Source organism: Carcharhinus amblyrhynchos, chromosome 6 (assembly GCF_965287045.1).
Source record: "Carcharhinus amblyrhynchos chromosome 6, sCarAmb.v2.hapA, whole genome shotgun sequence".
In the NCBI taxonomy this organism is placed as follows: Eukaryota; Metazoa; Chordata; class Chondrichthyes; order Carcharhiniformes; family Carcharhinidae; genus Carcharhinus; species Carcharhinus amblyrhynchos.
Genome location: NC_137329.1, coordinates 102,221,558 through 102,245,738, shown reverse-complemented (window position 1 = coordinate 102,245,738; position 24,181 = coordinate 102,221,558). Strand labels below are relative to the sequence as shown.

Sequence of the window (24,181 nt, the reverse complement as noted above, 5' to 3'; positions counted from 1 at the left end):
CGTGAGTGCAACATGCAAAGCCTTACTGCCCTGGTGCTGTGCTGCTCCTAATATGCTGTACACCAGCCTGCTGGGGTAGACTGATTCCTGCCTAACTCCATGCCAGGCTAGTGTTCATTGACAGCACGGTGCTGTTGCACCCATGTAACCTCCTGTTTTATTGAGTTGGATCATTACTGTGCCTGGTGTTGGGGAGTACAGGGATCTCCTTGCCCTAGGTGCCACACACCAGTATCTACCCGGACAGTGATTGAGTCTCTTGGTTGCTGTTCAGTAAAGGGGACAGGAGTTCTGCTTCTTCATAAAATACCTTTATTTCTTTGAACCAACTCCACACAGAATTCTCCACCAACAACCAGTATCACCTGAGGCCCCTTTATATATCAGTTACTTCCATTGATAATTGACATGAAATTAGGACTTAATGTGAAGGTCTGTTAACTCAGTCCTATCAGACAGGACTGTGCTGCAGGATTCATGCAGCCACCACGAGAAAGGTCCCAAGTTCAACGGGAGGTAGGCAGACGAATACAAGGGGGTAACAATATGGAAGGAGGGATGTGCAAGGAGTGGTGCGGGGAAGGGTAAAAAGAAGGGCAGGGAGAGGGGCTAGAGGTGGATGCAGAGGACAAGCAATGGAAGGCAGAGAGAAGATCGAGGAGAGGGAAGTTAGACCCCAACAAAGTTGTAAGACATGCGGACAAACAAGGGGATCCAACGACAGCACACACATTACTGGAAGGAGATGCATGCAGACTGCAGGTTATGGGGTGGGAGCCTGTAACTGTGGCAAATTAGAGATGGTTCATATTAACACTAAACAGGTCGGGACTGCAGTGCTCTGTGAAGGTCACTGTCGTCCATAGTCCTCTTTGGAAACGGGAACTATCTCAAGGCTCCTGTTTAAGTTCAGGGGCTGGCAGGCAGGAGTCAGAGAGTGCAGACTTTCTTACTGTGATGTGCAAAGCAGTTATAGATGTTAGGTTGCTCAGGGCCGATGTGGACTTTGGTCTGAAGTTAGAGAGAGGAGACAGAACCGCAGCGGCCATGCAGCAGGAACATGGTGTACCCTAGATACAGGGAGGGCTGAGGGCTGCACGCTTCAAAGGATAAAGGCACAGTTTGATGTAAGGGTTGTGCCGAGGTCAAGGACACCACAGGGAGAGGTTAGGAGGTGATTGAATAAACTGACAGTTGCAGACGTTATTGTGTCAAATGGAGGGCCAGAGCCTGGGATGAAAGGAATTTTCCAGTATCATTATAGATACCTGGAAGGGAATACTTTTTCCTCAGGACCAAAGCAGACGGGAGTGTGTTTGGAAGGGGATAAGAGTGGTGAGCAATATTTGGAGTTGGTCAGAGATGGCCTTGTCTGTGATTGATAAGGCCCAGGTCACGGGGGTGGTCCCAGCCACTAGCAATACCCCATCAATCGACAGTTGAGCTGAAACTGCAGATACAGTACTTCTGGAGATATAGATTTTTCAGTCACTGCTAATCCAGTAAAAAGGAACACATTGTGGCAATTATTTGTGATCCAATAATCAGGACTGAGTTTCAACCACTATAAAGGAGTCAAATCTTTACAGCCTCTCCACACCACAGGTCTTGTGAGCTGTAAATCTTGATAGATTTAATTCCCCAGGCAAATACTTTTAGAATAAATCTATCCCAAGCCATCAGTCTTTCCTTCACTGCTAAATGCAACAGTAAATAGTTTTTTCTGATGGGGTATTTCCAATTTCGCTGTCACGCTAAAGGTTTGTTTAACCTGACGGATCGGGTGTCTCTTGCATGTTTCTCAATGCTTATTTGTGGGCTGGATTTTTACAGACTCCTGTTTGGTCAGTTCGAGACCCACTTTCCTTCTGGGAGTGGGGAGAGCGATCCACCCCCCAACCCCATTCAGCCCCCACCCCCACCCTCCCATCCGCTCCACCTTCCGCCATCCAGCTCCCCCCCCCCCCCCACCCCCACCACCACCCTCCCATCCACCCCATCCCCTAATCCAGCCCCCACCTCCACCCTCCTATCCACCTCCCATTCCCACCCGCCATCCCACCCCATCCCCGACCCCAGACCACCCCCCTCCCCCTCAGCCCACGAAATTCAGCGGAACGTTGTAATCAATATATCTGAGGTGGAATTAAAATGTGTAGAGTAGCTTAAAACTGGCATTGAAAAGTCAATGGGAAAGCTGAAAAATTGTAAATAAACTTGGTGGTGGTTGGGCACTCAGCCCATCTCTGTCCTGCCCATCCCCAAAGTATTGTGGGGTTGGGGGGGAGGTAGTGTATGTTGCCCACTGCTGTCAAGCCCAATGAAGTCCTTAACTGCCCAATGCATTGGCAATTAAAGTTGTCAATCTGCCTCCACTACAACAATGGCAAGTGGGCCAGAATGCAAAGGCCATGTTTGAAATGGGTTCTTGGAAAGGGTGGGTGGGTGGGTGGGAGGGGAATCCATATTAATTGGGTGGGGGAGGTGGGTTTACATTGGGGGTACCCCAACTTCATTTCTCTCCATCTACCTCCTCAGCCCCTTTGTCCTCCATCCCTCGACTCTCTCATCCCTTTCTACCTACTACCCAGTTGCTGGGACTGTGAGAGCTGCTGGCTAATCAGATTGGCAGGCAGCTCTCGAGGGTGGACTCCTTGTCCACTGACCCTGTCTAGCCTGCCCCCACCTTTTCAAAAATTCAGGTCAATTTGAAACCAGAATTAGGGAATGGTTGCCATTTAATTCTTTCACAGCCCAAAGCATCCCAAACAAGCCCAAGGGTCTTGTCAGGAGAGGAGGGTGGGCACATAGGACAACAAAACCCCCTAACTCCCTCCGTCACTCAGGGTTTGTTGCTGCTCAGCAAAAAATTGGGAGGTGTAAGAGGCCCAGATATAATAGGAATACCTTTCCTGAAATCTTCCTGAACATTGTGTCATTATTGAAGGATCATTGACAATCATAAAAATAGAAATCATAGAAACCCTACAGTACAGAAAGAGGCCATTCGGTCCATCGAGTCTGCACCAACCACAATCCCACCCAGGCCCTCCCTCATATCCCTACATATTTACCCACTAATCCCTCTAACCTACGCATCTCAGGACACTAACGGCCAATCAACCTAACCCGCACATCTTTGGACTGTGGGAGGAAAACAGAGCATCCAGAGGAAACCCACGCAGACATGAGGAGAATGTGCAAACTCCACACAACCTCCAAGCCAGGAATCAAACCTGGGTCCGTGGAGTTGTGAAGCAGCAGTGTTAACCACTGTGCTACTGTGCCGCCCTAAACTGACAACTCAGACTTCCTGGCGTTTCTGACTTGTTCAGATCAGGAGATTACTTGTGAGTCTTTAGTTTTGCCTGGAGAAGCAGCTACATAAGATTTATTATCACAAAGGTCAGTGGAAGAAAAATTGTTCCATCTAAAACAACCTGCTGGTTACCACTCCCTGTAAAAAATACAATAGCTCTTGTGGACTCATTCTATCTCTGTTTTCATAAGTATTGTACTCCCTATAATGTACCACAATATCTCTTTGTATAAAGAAGTCGATTTGCAATAGCTTGTATACATCTGTCCAATGGAATGTTATTTCCTTCCTTTTCAAATTGCCAGGAAAACTTAGTGGACATCCTATGTAATGTTCAGTGTATTGTGCACCACAACAAGGAGTAATTGTTAATCTCATGACATCCTAACCCAATCAAGTTTATGTCTAAAGCTACAAATTTTAGTTCGTAGGAGATTCAGTCTTCATATGGATATTGTCTTTTTGCTGTGAGCAAGTTTGAAACATAAAAGCATTCTCTCTTCCATCTAAAACATCAATTTATTGTTCTTGACCAACCACGAAAGCACTAACACTGGCCATCTAAATCATAAACAGGGAATGTAGGAACAGTTCTGTCCGATACATGAACCTGTTTTTGTCTAATGACTGATAATCCATCATACAGTCTACTCTTGTTAAACCACAGTTGTTATTTGTTTTAAGAAAACGATCTGAAATATTGAATTAAACAAGATAAATAACATGATAATGTGAAAACTACTTCTGAAATTATTTGGATTATCAGATCATTTGAATTAAGCAACTCCCACTTACGATGATATATACATTTTGTTTGTTAATGGGATGTGGGTGTTGCTGCCAAGGCAAACATTTGTTCTTAATCTGTTAATTGCCCGTGCAAAGGTGGTGGTGAGCCGTCTTTTTGAACCACTGCAGTTCATGTGGTGTAGGTACACCCACAGTGCTCAGGGAGTTCCAGGAGCTTGAGTCAGTGACATTGAAGGAATGACAAATTCCAAGTCAGGATAGCGTATGACTTGGTGGGGAACTGGATAGGATGGTGTTCTCATGTGCATGTTACCCTCATCCTTCTAGTGATAGGGGTCACAGGTCTGGAAGATGCTGCCAAAGGAACCTTGACAAGTTGCTATGGTGCATCTTGTAGACTGTGCACCCAACAGTCATAGCTTGTGGGTGATGGAGAACTGAATGTTTGAGTTATTGGATAGCAATGCCTGCTGCCTCGTCCTGGATGGGAATGAGGACTTTCACCTCAGCAACTCCCCTGCCACCACCCATCTGGAATTAAGCATTTTAATCCTCATTCAGAATAAGGTGGTAATATGTTCGGCAGTTGTGTGTGCCTGGTGGAATCCAATTGAGTAGGGGGGAGTGGTTTATTGGTATCACTTTCCATCACTTTATTGATTACTTTGAGCAGTCGATGAGGTAAAAGTTGGCTAGATTGTCCTGTTTTTTATGGACAGGACAAACCTGAGCAATTTTCTACTTTGTTGGCGTAAATTCCAGTGTCATAACTCTACTGGAAAGGCTTGGCTGGCAGTGCATCTCAATTTGGAGCACAAGTCTTCGGCACTACAGCGGAGGGCAGTTCAGAGTCAACCACATTGCTGTAAGTCTGCAGAGACATGTAGGCCAGTTCAGAAAAGGATAGAGATTTCCTTCTCTATCTTTTTCCTATCCTAGGGAATTAGTGAACCAGATGGATTTTCACAATTGATGGTCAGCATTACCAAAATTAGTATTATATTCCACATTTATTAATTGGTTTAAATTTCAGCAGTTTCCATGGTGGGATTTGAACCAGTGTCCTCAAAGCCATTAGCCCGGGCCTTTGGATTACTAGCCCTCTGTATTCCCATCTCCCCGAAATGAAGTGACACTCTACATTGAGAAGCATTGATTCATCAGCTGAGGGAGAGCAGACAGGGGTGTTCAAGAGAAGGTTTTCTTGCCCTAATGATCCTGAATCTACAAGACTTCATGGGGTTTGGAATTAATGCTGAGGACCACTTTCTCATGCCTATGAACCACTGTGCTTCCACCTCTGATGGGCAGGACACAGGATGGGTGATGGATGAATCTGGCTAAAGATATGATTCAATGAATAGAACGATGTCAGGCTGTGGGAAAGCTCTCCCAATTTTGGCAGAAGTTATTGACTTAATGACTGATTTATTATTATTGTCACATGCATTGGGAAATAGATGTTAGTGAGAAAGACTTTGCAGGAATGACTGGGTAAGATGTGTCTTTGTAGTCTTCAGTGTCAGAGATCAGTGCCGCCTCGTTTTAATTTGATTGTTTTATGGCTTGGGGGACCATTTCAGATGGCAATTAAGAGTCAACAATGTTGCTATGGATCTGGAATTACAGATAGTTAAACCAGAAGATTTCCTTCTGTAAAAGGAACATGAGTGATCTGAACTTTTTTTTTCCACAACAATCTTAATATCCATTTCCGCTATTAGCTTTTTAATTCCAGATTTTATTTAATTAACTGAACTTAAACTCCAGGTCAGATTAGAATTCGTTTCAAATAGATAACCACAAGAATACTGTAGCATACTGCCAGCATCTGCTGTCTTTGCAAGGGAAATCCTCATTGCCGATGACATCCTCACCTTTGTATATTTTAATTATGTTTCAGCTCTTTTATATTGCCCAACACTGGGTCCTTTTATCACATCCCGGCTAACTTTATCTGTGGGCTGATGCCGACTGCGCAATACTCGTACGTCATAAACCAACATCAGTAGCACAGGTCAAATACTATATAAAGGCAGTTCATGTATAAGAGCTTGGCTCAACCCATCCAAATTACTAAGAGAGATAATAGTTACACCCTTCATTCAAATCCTATGCAACAATCTTTGTCAAAAAAGGTATCATTATGACAAATCAATTTTCAGGCTGGCACAATTTATTCAGAGCAACGAATAAAGAAATCTTTACATAGTTTGTAGGTGCAAACTTGCTTCTGGGATTAAAAGGCACAAGTTGAGAGGTTAAAAGCTAATCACTTTTCTACTGACTGTGTTGTTTCATCTGTTTCCTTTGTTTAAACACATTCCACCTGCTCCAACTGGGGTTATGAGAAATCGCCCTCATTTTTTAAGGTGCTGTTTTGAGCTGCTCTGGTTGCCAAAAGACTAAAATACTTACCTTCCTCCATCTAAGTGAAAGCAGGCTTCAATACCTAGTGAAGGTTAGGAGGGAGTGGAGCTAATTTTAGCAGCCGGGAATTACGCACATATGGATATCCTGCTGAATGTCACAGCAGGCCCTCATCTGATTAGCCGTTTCCTGTGGGCAGCCAGCTTGATTGAGAGGTGGCCAGTTGTCAGGTTGGCAGGCCTACAACTGAGAAACCACAGCCAGGGACCTGAACGGAGTGAGGAAGTCAGCGAGAGCAGAGGATTGGGGGTACAGAAGGCAGGATCACTGGGTAGAGTGAGCAACCATAAAGGAAATGGAGCAATAGTGTTGCAGGAGAAGGGATTGCCAAGGAAGATGGACAATAGTGGGAGGGAAAGGTGCGATATCAGGTGAAAGAGACAGAAGGTCGGGGCTGGGGAGAAGGGTGTGGTGCTGGAGAGGGAACAAAAGCTGGTGGGGAGAAGAGCAGTGGCCAACGATGGGGAAGAGAATGATAACTGGGAGTGGGGGGAAGCAATGCCTTGAATGAGTAGGCAAGGTTTAGAGAGGGAGCAATGTGTGTGGAAGTCTGCATCTATCTTCAAAGCAGTTTGAAGTATCTAACTCACAGAATACTGAGAGGCCTAGGTAGAGTGGACGTGGAGAGTATGTTTCCACTAGTGGGAGAAACTGGAATTTGAGGGCACAACCTCAGAGTGAAGGGACACTCCTTTAAAACTGAGATGAGAAAGAATTTCTTCAGCCAGAGGCTAGTGAATCTGTGGAACTCATTGCTGCAGAGGGATGTGGAGACCAGGTCGTTGAGTGTCTTTAAGATAGAAATAGATGGGTTCTTGATCAATAAGGGGCTCCAAGGTTAAGGCAGGAGAATGGGAATGAGAATCATATCAGCCATGATTGAATGGCGGAGCAGACTCAAGGGCCGAATGGCCTAATTCTGCTCCTACATCTTATGGAAGTGGACAGAGGGGGAAATAGCAGTTGGGGAGTGGTGTGGGGTGTTTTGGGGTGAGCAAGAGCAATGGCAGGGGGCATCAAGAGGCTAGTGATCAGGGGCACGAGAGAGTGAAGGCCTGGAAAGAGGAGACAATAATGGAGGGAGCAGATGAAGCCCACATAGGAGAGTAATAGCAGTGGTAAGTGTGTGATTGTAGGGTAGAAAGAGATCACAGGGGAGAAAGGGTAAAGAAGGCATGAGCAGAAAAGAGAGAGGAGAGACAGGTTGTGGGAGAGGCAGAGACGATGGATCAGCATCAAGCCATGGTGTGTGTATTGGCATCAGATAAAGAGAAAGCAGGTTAAATTTTCTTGAGGGTTGAGGTGCTGGGTCAGGGGGTGATGAAGGAGTCCTGTTCTTGCTACTTCACAAGGCATGCTGGAACTGTATTCAACTGGTACACCTAACAGTTCTTCAGCTTTCTTCAGTTGTTAGAGATCCTGTGCCCCGGAAGCCAAGCCCACAGCTATTAAAATTCCAATAACTACAGAAGTCTGAGGCAAGTCTCATTAACATTTAAAATTATAACCTGCCTCCCGAGAACAGGTTATTAGCATGGTTCAAATCGACTCAGTTAAATTGAAAGCAAGCATTTTTGTGGTGGGTTAATATTCCCATTTTTTAAGAATTTAAGCCCCCTCTCTCTGCCTCCCCCCCGCAACCGCCCCCCTCCCCCCAATCCTGGAAAGGTGCTGAGATTGCCGCACAGAAGTCTATATATTGAGATTTTCAATGCATGTTTACAGTTGTATTTGCCAGAGATTTCCCTGTGGGATATTGGAACAAACATAAAAGGTTGCTGAAGCATCTCTGAAGTGATTTATCTACACGTAACTGCTTCTCCCCTCACTCCCTCACCCCTTTGAGCTGATGAGAAAATGGTAACTGGACACATTGTTCAAAAGATGAAAAATGCTGGCAATCTTTGCATCTCCTTCCTCTCTCAGCATCACCCATAGGTACCCTGCAGAGGATCTGAATCAAGTATATATTCCTGATTCATCTGGAGCCCAGAGGAAGGAGTGTATACTCTCGTAAAAAAATGTTTTCACTCTCTCACACTTCAAGCACTTTCACAAGTGCTGCTGAATTGCTGCAGTGCTGAATCTCTCTGACAACATACTGATGTCTCAATAAACCTGCAGCAAGTGGGTAGGTCACCTATATGAATCCTCCCTCAGTGAAAGAGCCCAGCACACATTAACCATAATGTTCAGGGATGACATTTTGCTATCAAAAATTACATAAAATTTCTTTTTAACTTTAGCAGAATGTATGCACCGCATTAATGAAAAGAGATTAGTGTGATTTTCCAATGCAGCAATCTAATCATGGTTTTGTCCGTAATGGTATAACATGATCTTGAAAATTTTCTCCCTGATTTCATTCCTCTATCAATACCTTGTATAATCAAGTTCTACAGTTCTCTAAGAGGCCCACAATTTTTGCAATTTGGGCGGCATGGTAGCACAGTGGTTAGCACTGCTGTTTCACAGCTTCCAGGGTCCTGGGTTCGATTCCTGGCTAGGGTCACTGTCTGTGTGGAATTTGCACATTCTCCTTGTGTCTGCGTGGGTTTGCTCTGGTTTTCTCCCACAGTCCAAAGATGTGCGGGTTAGGTTAATTGGCCATGCTAAATTGCCCCTTAGTGTCCTGGGTTGTATAGGTTAGAGGGATTAGTTGGTAATATATGGGGATAGGGCCTAGGTGGGATTGTGGTCGGTGCAGGCTCGATGGGCCAAATGGCCTCTTTCTGCACTGTAGGGTTCTATGATTAATAAACTAATGTGAAGTGCTTCCACTGCTGATGTGTATTAAAGAAGTTTTATCCTTAGATTATTAATTGCGGTGTCACTGACAGGCCAAATTCATAAAAACACGATTCGATGTGAAGAAAACCCATTCAGTTCATCCAAGCTCATCCCCCTCACATGTTAACTTGCCCATCATGAACGAAACATTGGGGGAAAGAGAAACAAATTCTAAGGGTTCACTCTTGCTAGGCTGGGTTTAAAGGTTATTTTAAAGGTTCTCCTTTGGGACAAACTGCAAATGGACTATTCTGTTCGTTTCTAACCTGGTTCCATTTCCGACAAGAGCTGCATCATAACAAGGTTTCAACATGATGTTCACTCTCAATTGATGCAAAAGTTGAAGACGTGGCATAACCTTTCCAAAACAGTAGACGTCAGAGGAAGTTCTGTTCAGACTGTACAATACTCTGGTCAGACCCACACCTCGAGTATCGTACGCAATTCTGATCATTGAGTCACAGAGGTGGCATTTGAGCATGGAGGACAGCACAAAGAATAGAGACACCATGTTGTTTCCTAGTCTTAACAGGTCTCAGTTGTGAACTAAGCAACTTGGGCTCTGTCACAAAAGAAAATGATTTGGGAGATACTTTTATAGAAGTATGCAAGACTGTAAGTAAGATTTGAAAGTTTTTTTAGGCTGTGTCTCCAATTCTGGGCACCACACTTTTGGAAGGACATCAAGGCTCTGGAAAAGGTGCAGGATTTACCCGACCAGTGCCAAGAATGGATTACATTGAGAGACAAGAGAAACTGGAATTCTTCTGCTTACAGCAGAGAAGGGTGGAGGGAGGTAGGAAGAGACTTAATGGAGGTGTTCAAAATCTCAAGGGGGTGCAGCGAAGGTTTACCAGACTGATTGCAGGGGGTGGCGGGGCTGACATATGAGAAGAGATTGACTAGGTTAGGATTGTTTTTGCTGGAATTCAGATGAATGAGGGGGGATCTCATAGACTCGTATAAAATTCTAACAAGACTTGATAGGATAGCTACAGGGAGGATATTACCGATGTTGAGGGAGCCCAGAACCAGGGGTCACAGTCTGAGGATTCGGGCAGACCATTTAGGACAGAGATGAAGAGACATTTCTTCACCCAAAGAGTGGGTGAATTAATTACCACAAGAAGTAGTTGAAGCCAAAACAGCGAATGTATTCAAGAGGCGGCTAGTTATAGCACTTGGAGCGAATGGGATCAAAGGTTATGGGGAGAAAACATTTTGAGTTGGATGATCAGCCATGATCGTGATGAATGGCGAAGCAGGCTCTAAGGGCCAAATGGCCTCCTCCTGCTCCTATCTTCTATGTTTTTATGAAGGTTTTGATGGGAAGAAAATGCTGGCACTTTTTCAGACCTAATCTAATGATGTAAATCAGGCACTGGAATCCATTAGCCATAACCATACTTGGGTAACTGGGCAGTTGGAGAGAGCAGGTCGTGTGACAAGACAGCTAACTCTTGTATTTTTAAGCACCTGTTTTCTCTGCAGACCAGCAAAAACAAATGAGGTGCTGAAGAAGCAATGTCCATGCGTGGGTCTTTCTCTCCACCTATTTCCACAAGTTTGAACCCTTATGCTATTTGACTTTCCATGTGCTGCAGACAGAAATATTAAAAAGATCTCAGTTGAGCAGTTGCAGTCTCCAGAAGAAGCATTAAATCGGCCTATAACATCTTATCAGTTCGATGCCAAACCTAAAAGGCTCGTCCAGCTCAGTCTGAAGGCAGCTAAATCACCAACTATCAAGAATCATATATCCCTTAACTTCATTGGACTTTAAATTGCTTAACCTATTTGTGTGTGTGTTTACTTTTGAGTGTGTGTGTGTGTGCGTGTGTGCTTGTGCCTGCCAGAATGTTATTATTATTTTACTTACAACAGGTTAAGTTCAACAAATATTATTCTTTTTCATGTTAAAATTTAAAGGAATTCTGAAATTTGCATTGGATCAGGATCATGAGATCTTCCGGAATTTTGCAGGGAACGTTCCTAGATCTGTCAAGTAAGTAACTAAAGTTTATTTATTAGTCATAAGTAAGCTTATATTAACACTGCAATGAAGTTACTGTGAAATTCCCCTGAGGAAGTTGAGAAATGAATTGGGAACTGTTTTAATCCCAAAATCTGGATTGCAGGGCACTTATTTTCAGGGTCCTTGAGGCAAACGAACAATAGAAAGCATTCCTCCAGTAGGAGTGAGATGTTGGGAATGCTTTGATCACACTGTAGAGCTCTAGTCATGGCCAGGTGAGAGACTGCTGTGTCTTCTCCCAGGCAATGCTTACAGCTGCTTAACAGATGATTGTTAATTTATTGGATGGCAATTCATCTATCGACACTTCACACTCCTCCTTGGTTACACTTCCTTGCTAGCAGCCTTCATCATGGCATGATAGCAGCTTATACAGCTCTGCCTTCCATTCCAGCTGAAGGGGCAAGAGGAGAAACAAGGCTTTCACTGAGGGCTTCAACAGCAGCCTTCCCCATGCCTGCATGGCAACAGTCATGATGTGGGTATGCTGGCGTTGGACTGGCGTAAACACAGTAGAAAGTCTGACAACACCAGGTTTTAGTCCAACCTATTTATTATATTATCAAATAAATAGGTTGGACTAAAACCTGGTGTTGTCAGACTTTTTACTGCATGGCAACAGGGCAGAGGGGATTGGATCTAGCTGGAAGGAGACATGAAGGAGATAAGGCCTCCATCCTCCTTGTCCCCTTTCTCCCCCCTCTCCCCTTCCCTTCTTTCCCCTTCCTCTCCTTCCCCTGCTCCCCTTCCCCTCTTACCCTCTACCTTCCCCCCTTCTCCCCCTTTCCCCTCCCTTGCTCCCCTCCACTGCCCTCCCTCTCCCTGGGTGAGAGTGAAAACCTGGAAGTGAGGAGGTGGGTGCAGCCGGCCCAGGTTTCCTCTCTATTCCTGTGGTTGCTGAAGCCTCAACGGAGCGCCTTTATCATGGTTCCTATAGTCAGAAATCTTTCCTTTGACAAATCCAGTGCATCATCCCACCTTCGCTCCCTGTCCAAACCTGGGGCAGGATGCTAATGCCCTTGGTCTGGGAACGAGACTCGGCTAAGTCCAGCAATTTGTAAACTGGGTATCTGACCCAAAAAGGTCTCTGCTGGAACAGGGGACCAAAATGCAGAAGATTGTTTCCAATAATTCGAGAGAAGTATAAAATGCCTGGCAACCTACCATCACCTCTTTCCATTCGTACCCAAAGTAAAGATGTAGGAATCCATTCAATACCTTGTGTATATGAAGAACTTCCTGAAATCAGTCCCAAATTTGCTTTTATTAGCTTAAATATTTGGTCCCTTATTCTACTGTCTTAGTTTAATTCAATTATCTGAATTAAGCTTTGTGATACCGTTTGCTGTCATATTTAACTCATAGTTCACACCTCAGACACCTCAGGCTGAATTTTCCTGTAGGCCTCTGGAAGTCAAACTTTGGGATCAAATGGGAACCAGAGCTTTACTTTACAGCAGCATGCCAGCCACCTAATTGGCTGCCTCTGACCTCGCTGTACGATTAGGCACTGGGCGTAGGGTATAGTACAGCTTGTTATGCTGCCAGCCCAATCAGAGGTCAGGGATTGACGAATAAGCGTCACTGGAGAGGTAAATTTCCCATAAAAGTTCTGAGGGGCTAAGCGAGTAAGCCCCTCTGATCAGAGGGGAAACATTTCTGAATGGCTTGTCGGAACACTGGGGGTGGCATTTCTTACCCGCAGTCCCTTTCTTAGCTTGGACAGCTTCCCCAGTCTATAAAGGAGGCCACATCCACGGAATTGGTAGATGCTTTGTGAGTCATCTAAATCACTCTTTATTTGTCTGTTTCTGTTCATTGGGCAGTTGATCCAGGTTTCTGCCCAACCCTGGCAACATTACTCATCGTGGTGTGGCTCACCAGTATTCTTCCGGCTTCCCGGCTCCCCTTTCCCCTACCCAAGGCCAGGGAAAATTCTGCCCCTTCATTCAAGGCTGTGAAATATGAGTTCCTGCGGCCTTTCCTCAATGCAGACCTCTCACACTTGGGATTGGCCTTCTGGCACAACTACCTCTAGCTTAAATATTCCACATGTGCCTGGGTGATTAAAATTAGACAGCGTTCTCGAAGAATGGTCTAATCAGCACATTACACTGTCAGCTCAATTTACTTAGCTTGATGCTTTGGGATTCTATCAGTTTGGTTGATAACTTCTTTGTTTGGCATTTTGATCTCAAGTCTATCCAGACTTTGCTGTCTCTTTCATTCCATCATTTACTATTCAGACACAATTCATGGAGTATTCGTGTTGCCAATTAGTCAACCCTACTTTCCACTTGCCTGCAAGTAATTTCACTCACCTTTGATCTGCCTACAGACATATTTTCTCCAGGCCTTTCTGTAATTTCTGAGATTAAATCAAAAGTGACCTTATGAGCCCATCGCCCTTTTATGTTTTACCATTTATTGAAAGATTAAGTATTACATTCCTAATATGCATTTTGTCTGGTTCAGAATGCTTTTGATACAGCTCAATATTACTGGAACCTCTCCCCACAATGACTCATATCATTAGAAATTTTCTTACAATATCCTGACCAGTGAAAACTTGCCTCTGTACACACTTAAGCACCAACTTTTGACTCCATATCCCCTGCAGCCACAACAATATCCATTCATAATCTTGCCATTTGCACTGGAATGGATTGTCAACAATGTAATTAGACAGGCTGCACCCATCATTTCGAAAGACTCCTTTTTTTTGTATATCTTTTAAATTATCAGAAGATTTCCCCAGTCAGCAATAACTGTAACAAAGCCCTTTTCTTTAGTTATACATTGTTCTTTGACCAGAGTATTGATTATCATAGAAAGCCTACAGTGCAGAGGGAGGCCATTCAGCCCATTGAGCCTGCACTAACAACAATCCCACCCAGGCCCTATCCCTGTAACCCCAGGTACTTACCCTGCTAATCCCCCGACACTAAAAGGAAGTTAGCATGGCCAATCAACTTAACATGCACAGCAGGAGGAAACTGGAGCACCTGGAGGAAATCCATGCAGACATGGGGAAAATGTGCAAACTCCACACACACACACACACACACACACACACACACACACACACACACACACACACACACACACACACACACACACACGAGGCTGGAACTGAGCCCAGGATCCTGGCGTTGAGAGGCAGCAATGCTAAGCACTGTGCCACCATGGCGCTCCATGACAGTGAGCAAACAGTACAACATTGCAACCATTATTTTTCCAATGGACTGCATACCTGGTGTGCCAGAAACTATTGTTCATTGTGATATAGAGATCCATGATTAATTTAAGTATGTTTGAAATATGGCATTACTGTTATAAAATGGTAATCTCTGTCAATTGGCACAAAGTGCAATTACTACACCAAATGATGGCACTCTGCTTAGAATTCAATTTCTGTGTCTTTTTTCATAGAAATAATAAACTATTACTATGTGGGGCTGCACGGTGGCACAGTGGTTAGAACTGCTGCTTCACAGCGCTAGGAACCCAGGTTCAATTCTGGCCCCGGGTCATTATCTGTGTGGAGTTTGCACATTCTCTCCGCATCTGTGTGAGTTTTCCTTGGGTGGCACTGGTTTCCTCCCACACTCCAAAAATGTGTGGGTTACAATGATCGGTTATGATAAATTGCCCTTCAGTGTCAGAGGGATTAGGAGGATATGTGGATTATGAGGATAGGATCTGAGTAGGATTGTTGTTGGTGCAGGCTTGATGGGCTGAATGGCCTCCTTCTGCACTGTAGAGATTCTATGATTCTACATTAATTCTGCAATAATTTACTGTGCGTCTTATGTCCATGTCATCCATGAATTCAATCTGATCCACCACAAATCCCCCAGGTTTCATTGGAATAAGTTATAAACCCAAAATCCAAACAAGGAAAATAAACACACTTCCTCTGCAATGACCAGGTCTGAACTATAGTGTAAATAGATTGCATACTGATTTTCTGACAAACTAGGTATTTACACTACTCGATGTCTTAACAGATTGTTGACTTTATCATCCATGCCATCATTTCCTGGCAGTGTACACAAGTTGAAAAACAACAACCAAACTTGTGTTTAATATCGTAAAGGTGCTTCACAGGAGCTCTCCACATCTGTGCTCCAGAAAACCTTCCACTTTTACAAAGCCTTTGCTTGCCTGTCGTAATATGTTCGTACGTGACACGGTATAAAATTTTGTTTGAGAATGATATAGAGCACCATGGGATTTTTATTTTAACCAAGTTACAGGTGGTACAGAAATGCAAATTGTTGTTTTTGCTTCTGTTACTTCAGAATCAATGGCGTCACTGTTCTCCCAGCTAAATTCACATCGTCTACCTTACATAATCTTCAGCTCACTGAAATCTAACCTACACCAAGTCCTTTCCACCCATCACTTGTGCGTTCACCGACCGACTTTGACTCCCAGTCCACCAACATCAATATAATGTCCTCATCCTGGTGGCCTTACCTCCCCTAGTCTTTGTTAGCTCCTCCAGCCCTATGTTACTCACAAAGATTTGTGTTTCTCCGACAATGACCTTTTCTACATCCCCATTCTCTTTGCCACCATTGATGGCCATGCTTTTCACCACTTAAGTCCAAGATTCTGGAATTCCCTACCTAAACTCTCCATCACTCCCCTCTCCTTCAAGATGTCCTTTATCACTGAAATAGCTCCTCAGAGGCTGGTGTCCCTTCACCGGATTCCCTTTATTTGCAAACTTATCCCCACTCCTAAGAGTGTTTCAGGTACAAAATCAGAATCCAGAATTTCAGTAGCCCTGACACTAAGGCGAGACTCCCTGATAGGGCAGGCAATCATTACCTCAATCAGGGAGCTCATAGTCTAAGAGGCCCACCTCAATGGGCCTTGTTGATGTCATTACGGTAACCTAACTCTGATCAAACCTTTTGCCACACATTCTAATATTGCCTCCTTTGTCTCAGTGTCAATTTTTGACTGATTTTGCTCCTGTGAAGTCCTTTGAGACATTTCCCTTTGTTAAAATGCTATATAAATGTAGAGTATTAATGACATGGACAAGCATATGGTTCATGAACCACTGTCAATATTTAGTCCTATTCAGCTTTGAACTATGGTCCAAATAGGAGAGCACCACTAATAAATGCAAAGTAATATCAAAAGCAGTGTCCATGCTGTTGCCAGCCAGTGCCAAACTGATGCAATCTGAAGCCGGGTTCAGAAGGCAGAGCTACTTGAGGTCAGCATGCAGGATCATCTGCAGTCTCTCACAAAGTCATCAGCCTTGCCCCAGAAATGTTGCAGCTAATAGGGGACGAAGCACTCGGGCATTAGGCCAGGCAGCGGCACATTGAAGGCATGAAGTAAATATGAAAGGGTAAATGGCTGTCATTCATATGCAATTTGACATCGTTTGATTCAGAGATTTGGTTCAAAATGTTTTTTTTTATTTTTGCGCTGTGGCTGAACAGTTGCTGTACCATTCAGTGACCAGGGGAAGGTAAGATGTGGAACTGCAGCTGAATAGGAATTTGGGATTGTGCTTATTGTTATTGCAGTTAGATGAGTTGCTCATGTCCTGTCCAGCGAGAAAGTGGTTGTGTTGGTTGTCTCTCCATGTCTTCCTCCCCTTCCTCTGCCTCAGCTGGTCATTATATAGCTGATAACAGGGCTGAGCCCTTATAATAGCCAGACTGTTTAACTGCATAGACCACCATGTATCTTGATATCAGCTCTGTTGAGTTCAGTGCTCCTTCACAGTGATCCTGAGAGTGAAATGCTGTTTAACCACCCCCATGGTCGCTCTACCACTGCATGGCTTTTGTTATATGCAAGGTGCCATGTATGCAAGGAGTGCACACTGGAACAGTGAATCATTTTGTCAAAGGATAGTCCTTACAACACCTTGGTGGCTGAAGTGCAGAATGAAAGCATCACCTCTGGATACCAGGTACTGACCTGAATGACACACTGCATTGATCACCTACCAACTGCCTGTTGATGGAATGGAATTCCTTCTTGATTGTGGGCTATCTCAGAGTTGACATGCAGTAACTGCAAAGCAACATGCATGCAATCAATGGCACCCTGCACCATTTGGAAGCCTGCACTCCTCAAGAATCATATGCTCACTTCAACTGCTTCTCTCTGGCAAGACAGTATGAAATGTATTTAACTCTTATGGAATACAGAACCTTAGTGGCCTCCTTTATGGAACAGTGGATGGCAGACTAGGAGTTGTTGCAAATATTGCCCACCACAGTCTGGAAGAAGATGCTTTAAAAAGGTTTATGTCAACTGGCATCTCTGCAGCCACTGCTAATGTCCCTTTGCATGACTTTGTTCATGTAACAGGTGACAGACTTCAGTCATCCATGGACATCCTTAATTAAGTGGAGATATCGAATTATTCCTCAGTGACTTCAGGTATGAGAGTTTTGCCCTGTACAGATATGGCCTCCTGCTGAAAACCCTATCCACTGCCTCCTCCAGCAGTTTTTCTCTTCTTCCCTTCATTGTCTAAATCATATTGCAAGCCAGGTAAATTACTGCAGCCACCTCTGAAATCAAATGCCTTGTGCAGAATCCTTGAAGGCAGGACAAAGTCTCATATCACTTGACACCCCACTATGTGTAGAATCATAGAATAGAATCATAGAATCCCGACATCGCAGAAGGAGGCCATTCGACCCATCAAACCTACACTAAAACTAGCCTACCGAGGCCCTAACCGCAACCCCACATAATTACTCTGCTAGTCCCCCTGACACTAAGGGGCAATTCAGCATGGCCAATCAACATAACCTGCACATCTTTGGAGAGTAGGAGGGAACCAAAGCACCTGGAGGAAACTCACGCAGACACAAAGAGAACATGGCAACTGCACACAGACTCACCCAAGGCTGGAATTGAGTCCCTGGCACTGTGAGGCAAGAGTGCTAACCACTGTGCCACTGTGCAGCCCGTAATCTTCAGCAACTTTAAACCACCCTAAAAACCACTAAGCACTTTTCCAATCATAGCAAGAATCAATAGACCAACCTGAACATTGTTGATGATAGCCATAAACTATCCCACCCAGGACCTATCCCCATAACTTCACATATTTACCCTGCTAGACCCCCTGACATAAACAATATCATTGTTTTGAAAGTCATTTTGGAAACAAAACTGCACTTGTAATGCTGATAAGCCCAGTAATACAGAGTTGGGTTTTGCAGCCATACTCTTTTCACTCACAGAATTCTGGGTTAGAGATTTGAAACTGACTGGATACAAACAAAGGAATGACCAAGCTAAACCGATCCTCCTCACTCCTCTTCATTTGTCTGCGGCGTTTGGCATAGGTGGCCAAGAAGTTCTACCCCAACGTCAAGCACTGGATGAGATTGCACTTGTTTGATTTTATTTGTATCTATCAGTTGTAAACAGAGAATCAGCTGAAATGGCTTCTCTTCTCACTCCTGCACTGTTACCTTTGGTACTCCCCAAGGATCCATCCTTGACCTGCTCCCATTTCTCAGCTACATGCTGCTTGTCAGCAACGTCATTCCAAAACTGCTTCCATATATACACTGACAGTACCTAGCTCTACCTCTCCACAACTCTATTAACCTCTCCTTCTCCAAATTATCAGTTTGTCTAACACTCAGCACTGGATGAGCAGACATTTCCCCCTGTTAAATGTTTGGAAGGTAGAAATCATTGTCTATTGGTCCAATTCATAAACTTTGTTTCTTTGTGGATGACTTCAACTATCTCCTTGTCAAACCTCTGAAGTTGAACCAGACTGTTTGCAACCTTGGTGTTATTTTTGACCTCCAGATGATCTTCCCCCCACACATCTGCACCATTCTCCACCTCCATAACACTGCCCAAATGCACCCCTGTCTTAGTTCATCTGCTGCTGAAACTCTCATTCATGCCTTAGTTACCTTGAGACTTGATTAATCCAACACATTCTTAGCTGGTCTCCCAGCTTTTACCCTCCATTAATTTAAATGGGTCAATAACCTTGTTGTCCATGTTCTGACTTACACCAAGTCCTCTTCATCTAATGAGCATCATGCCTGTGCTTGCTAATCTCCATTGGGTCTTGGTTAAGCAGAGAATAGATTTTAAAATTCCCATCCTTATTTCCAAATCCCTCCATGGCCTTGCCCCTCCCAATCTCTGCAATATCCTCCAGATTTAAACTCAGAGATATCAACACTTTTCCAATTCCTGTGACATACAGAATCATAAATGGTCACATCACAGAAGGAGACCATTCAGCCTGTCATGTTGTTCATATTGGTTCTCTTGGAATATCAACTTAACTGGTCTCACTCTCCTTCCTTTACCCCTTTGTCTTGCAATTTTTTTTCGTTTGATGAGTATCCAATTCCCTTAGAATGCCACAGTTGATTCCGCAACAATGACATTCTCAGCACATGCATTTCAGACCCTAAATACCAAATGAGGAAATGCTGGAAAATCTCAGCAGGTCTGGCAGCATCTGTAAGGAGAGAAAAGAGCTGATGTTTTGAGTCCATATGACCCTTTGTCAAAGCTGGGTGGATGGGGTGCGGGGAAAGAGGCATATGGAAATCCTGTCGGAGAGAAGAGCAGTACTTCAGAGTAGGCATTCCTGGAAGAGAAGTGACAGTGAGTTAAACACTGGATGAAAGCAAATTACAAGCAGTAATTTCATCTGTAGTAATTTGCTTTTATCCAGATCCTAAATACATGCTGTGTAAATAAGTTTTCCTCATGTCACCCTTGTTTCCCTTGTCAAACATGTTACTTTGTGTCTTTGTGCATATTTCCAATTTTAATCACTCCACCACTAGTGGCTATTTCTTCAGCTTGCTGAGGCTCTAAGTTTTGGAAATGCCTTCTAGATCCTGGGTTCAAAGGTAGCATTCCCACATCTGAGTGAGAAAGTTATGAGCTTGTGTCCCATTCCAGGTAACACTGGACAGTTGAAACAAAAGCTCTTCACTCTAAATACTGACATCCAGCTGAATGCAAATAGATCAGGCTCCCTTGCTGACACTATCCTGATGAGCAGGAAGCCCAAGTTTAGAGTTCCAGCATCTGAATATTGAATTGACATTAGATATGATACATGCCTTCAAATGGGAAGGAAATAATGGCCTCACCCTTTGCACCTAGTCCATTGTCCTATTGAGGAGATGGGAGTCAAACTAAAAATCTTTCCATATGAAAAGGATTTAGTTACAAGTCTCGTACAAAATATGATTTACTGAATTTACAAATGAAAGGGAAGAAATTAGTTGCTTCATGTGGTCTGAAGGGAAGAAGTATTGAGGAACATAGGAACAGGAGTGGGCCATTTGAGGCCACTCCGCCATTCAATAAGACCATGGCTGATCTGTGGCCTAACTCCTGCCCTAGGCCTAGGAGCATAGAAGTCAGTTGTGTTCGTCAATAACTTCACATTCTTTTTTTTAAATTTTAAAATTAAAGTACTGCTGATTAATAATGAATATTCTTTCCATCAATCTTGTCTATCAGCTGATATGGCAGTTAGACTAAAATGAAGATATTACGGAATGGTCTTTCACAACCTTTACATTGAGGGATCTGTTCTCACCAGATATGAAAATGTCTCTGAATATCAATGAAATATTCTGTGCCAGAACTCAGTTCTCCAATTGCTGCAACTGTCAGGATCAGTATTTAAATCCTACAGTTTCTGCAGGTAGGGAATCTCCCATTAAACCAAAGGCTTGTTTTGCTATCCAACTGTAGTAGTTACTATCGCCCTGGGTGAGAACAACTAATTCAGCAAAGTTCAGGGGCCCAATTCTCCCATTGCAAAGTGCTAGTTTTTGGCATGTCAGGTTGGGAAATGCGAGTGTTGGCCATTTCATGGGATTCACACGTATTCCTGACACATACCCGTCTCCCAAAGCGGGACATCAGGTGCAGTTGAGGCCACGCAGGAAGACAAGGTAATTTTAATCTATTTTAAAAATCCTAGGCCTGATAGCATCTCCCACTCCGCCAGGAGTATTTCACTCTGGTGGGGTTTAGAGTAGCTCCCCACTTTTGGGGAACTAGAGGGAGACCCTGCTGGAGGGAAGAGGGGGCAACTGGACCCCTCCCAGGGATCAGGTGGCAGAGGAGGTAGTGGTCCCTGTGCATGGACACCCTGGCAATGCCAGCTTGTGGGTGCCCCAGGCTGGCCAGTGGTTGAGCTGGCTAGCATAGTGTAATCTGACAGTTCAGGGCCACTGCACATGTGCAGAGGCTTGGAATTGTCAGACTCTGGTATGAATAGGTCCTGCCCCCAAGCTTTTAATGATATTCACAATTCTGACCTCTGCATTGCACAGAGTGTGGGAGATTCGAGTCTGAACTCCCACTGAAAAAACAATCGTGATTTACACCATTTTTCCTGCAATTCAGCACTTAGAATTTTTTCGGGAGAATCGACTCCCAAGGACTAAACTGGTAACCTTCTGGTGCATAAGGCTGGCTGATCTCCAAACCATAGCTGACCCAACCAGTAGTGATGGATATGCTTACCATTGCCAAGTAGTCGAACAACCTGAGGAGTAAACAAGCAGGTACATTGCTGCTATTGTGCAAGGATCATACATGTTGCAGCACAGAGGCAGAAGGCAGACTGACAGGGAATCTATTTTCCCCCCTAATGAAAACAATCTTGTTTCTTGCTGATCTTTTATTTTCAGAAATCTATTCCTGTGCTCCAGATTTGCATATCAAATCTCTGCAAGATTCACACAACCTTTGCTTGCCAGCAAATTCACATTTCCTTCCTCTAGTGACACACTCTTAACTCAATCCAGAAAGCAGTTTGCAAGGACCAAGTTTGCAAAGAGGCCACTACTGAAGTTTGATCAGATGAACCACACACTCAAGGTAAGGTTAACTGCTGAAACTCTTTGTGAGTGTAGCCAGACTGATAATTAATCCCTCAGTGCTGAGCAGTACTGTGGCCCTGATAACTGTTCTCTTTGTGTATGCGTGCGTGAAATAGAATAATAGAAACCTACAGTGCAGAAGAAGGCCATGTGGTCCATCGAGCCTGCATCGACCACAATCCTACCCAGGCTCTATCCCCATAATCCCATGCATTCACCCTAGCTAGTCCCCTTGACACTAAGGAGTAATTTAGCATGCCCAATCCACCTAACTCGCATATCTTTGGACTGTGGGAGGAAACCGGAGTACCTGGAGGAAACCCATGCTGACACAGGGGGCATATGCAAACTGCAGAGTTTCTGTGTCAGCTCCAGTTGCACATGGAGGGGGCTGTAAAGTGTTGCACAATCCTACCCAGCACTAATTTATTTTTAAAGACCTAACTGAAACCATTTATCCTCGGCATTCCAAATAAAATGAATTGTCTCTTTGGGGAGGGGTGGGGGTGTTGCTCACTTTCAAACCCGTATAAATAAGGAAATAAAACTCAGCTTCTTCAGGTCAGGGAGATGTGTCGATCAAATGACTGGCACCAAATCCCTACTGTACCAAGTCTTATCTTAACACTTTTCCTGTAGTCTCCATAGAGTGGATGCAGGAAGATGAATCATACATAGTGTGCACATGATCTCATTCCACCACAACTGACTCTTCATTTGTAACAGTTGGTGCAAAATAAAATTATCTACAGCTCGTTTGAAATTTCGCAGAAAAAAAATCCAAAGTAACAAAAAGTATTGGAATGCACAATTAATCCAACCTGAACTCTCTCGCACATACAATAACACACATTGGCCATGAATGATTTCAGGGTGAAAAGCTGTCTGGTTATAAATTGGTCATTGCTCACATTGGCGTGGAGTTAAAACGAAACACAAACCTGAGTGCGTCCTGAAATCAAAGCCAGGATCTTTCTCCTTGTCAGATCCCCAGACAGCGCTTCTCATTCCAGTGCACACTCCGCATTCCTCTCCCCTCCGCCAGGTTTCAATCAATAAGTGCTGTAACAAATGCTTTAACTAAACAGATTTCTCTCCCTGCTAGATATTGCAGCCTCTCCACGGTGATCGGTGCTAAGTCAGACTTTCTTTAATCCTCACTGCCCACAAGTAGCAGGCTCCTGCTCCACAGGTGAGCCTCCCTCCTCCCCCGCCAGGGATGGCGAAACACAAAGTTAAAGATTCTCTCGGTGAAACCGAGTGCAAATGCCAGCTGTGCGTTTCAGCATGAGTAACCTGCTGCTCCTGACGCAGCCGCTCACAAACTCTGAGCGGATTCGCTCCTCCTCCAAGGAAGTGTTAATATAACAAGGTGTACAGCTCCGCAATCCCATTCCCAGAACTGTGCTCAGTCAGACTTTATCTCATCAATCGTCTGATCCTCATCGAATCGGACATGCGGCTAGATCAGTAAAGCACAGAATCATATCTTTGTACAATCATTACACAGGATCGTATCTTTACTATATACACTCACTACATGGGATTATATTTTTAGTATAGACACACTACATAGGATCACATATTTAGTATATACACTCACTACACAGTCACATTTTTACTATATCCACTTACTACACATCTTTAGTATATTCACTCACTACATGTGATCATATCTTTAGTATATACTGTCACTATATGTGATCATATCTTTAGTGTATATAAACTCACTGTACAGGATCACATCTTCAGTATACAAACTCACTATACAGGATCACGTGTTTAGTATATACACTCACTACATGTGGTAGTATATACACTCACTACATCTTTAGCATATACATGCAGGATCACATATTTCATATATATACTCACTACACAGATTACATCTTTAGTATGTACACACACAACATAGGATCACATCTTTTACATATTCACTCACTGTATGCAATCACAGCTTTGGTA

General features: G+C 43.9%; 1 protein-coding gene across 1 annotated transcript in view; it reads right to left on the bottom strand.

Moving 5' to 3' along the window:
- met (MET proto-oncogene, receptor tyrosine kinase) overlaps nucleotides 1-23,512 on the bottom strand; it is a 123,230-nt gene extending 99,718 nt beyond the window's left edge. The window contains exon 1 of the mRNA XM_080191087.1: nucleotides 23,158-23,512. The gene's annotated coding sequence lies outside the window, so the exon portion shown is untranslated. The remainder of the gene's footprint in view (nucleotides 1-23,157) is intronic.
- Nucleotides 23,513-24,181: the final 669 nt, after the last annotated feature.